The sequence below is a fragment of the Oryzias melastigma genome, linkage group LG8 (genome assembly GCF_002922805.2).
Source record: "Oryzias melastigma strain HK-1 linkage group LG8, ASM292280v2, whole genome shotgun sequence".
Classification (NCBI taxonomy): domain Eukaryota; kingdom Metazoa; phylum Chordata; class Actinopteri; order Beloniformes; family Adrianichthyidae; genus Oryzias; species Oryzias melastigma.
The window spans coordinates 2,890,016-2,890,796 of record NC_050519.1 but is presented as its reverse complement, the minus strand read 5'-3'; the positions used below and the strand labels follow the sequence as shown (position 1 = coordinate 2,890,796).

The following is a 781-nucleotide window of genomic DNA, read 5'->3' as shown; positions in this document are numbered from 1 at the left end:
TTGACAATCATCATTTTATTTTGCATATTTTTATACATTTCTTTATTTTTTTATATAAAACATTTGATACATTTATGCATTTTTGTCTTTTTTCCTTTATTTTTATTATTGAAATAACTTGAAAATAAAACTAAATAATTCTGTTATTATGCATACCAGTTTAAATAAAAGATGTTAAAAAAACCTACAGCAAAAATTACCGTGCTAGTACTACCAAAAATTAAAGACCAATAATTAAAAAAACTTAAAGACCACTCCATTGAAAATGGTTTTTAACATCTTCTTGTGGCATTATTCTGATAATGTAAAACATATGAAAAGAAAATTAAGCATAAAGTTGTATTCCTAAGTATTTCTGTATGAATATTGCTATGAATCAGGAGCAGACGAAAAAATGCAGTTTGGAAAGAACCTTATTTGTAATGTAGAAAATACGTTGGATGGAACCAAACTCCTTACTCTGAGCTATTAGCCATGGGGATGGGAAGAGGGGGCGGGGTTGCTCCACACTAACAGTCCCACCACAACTCGGAGGCAAATTTCTGATTAACTAATTCAGGTCTGCAGAAACTATGTCCTAGATACAGAGTCCCTAAAGGAACACTAAAGTACAAAATAATAATTATAAATAAGTAATTTTTTTTGTTTTTCAAAAATTAAAGTAAATTGAAAATATTCTGGTGCGCACCAGTTAGTAACCAGATTTTCTTTTTCAATTTTACTTACATTTTTAGCTAAAAATAAAATTCAGCTATTTGTTTTTTTTTTTAATTTCAATAAA

At 27.8% G+C, this 781-nt stretch overlaps 1 protein-coding gene across 4 annotated transcripts in view; it reads right to left on the bottom strand.

The window, feature by feature from the left end:
• mybpc2a (myosin binding protein Ca) overlaps positions 1 to 781 on the bottom strand; it is a 95,062-nt gene that overhangs the window by 5,908 nt on the left and 88,373 nt on the right. The gene's annotated exons all lie outside the window — the stretch shown is intronic.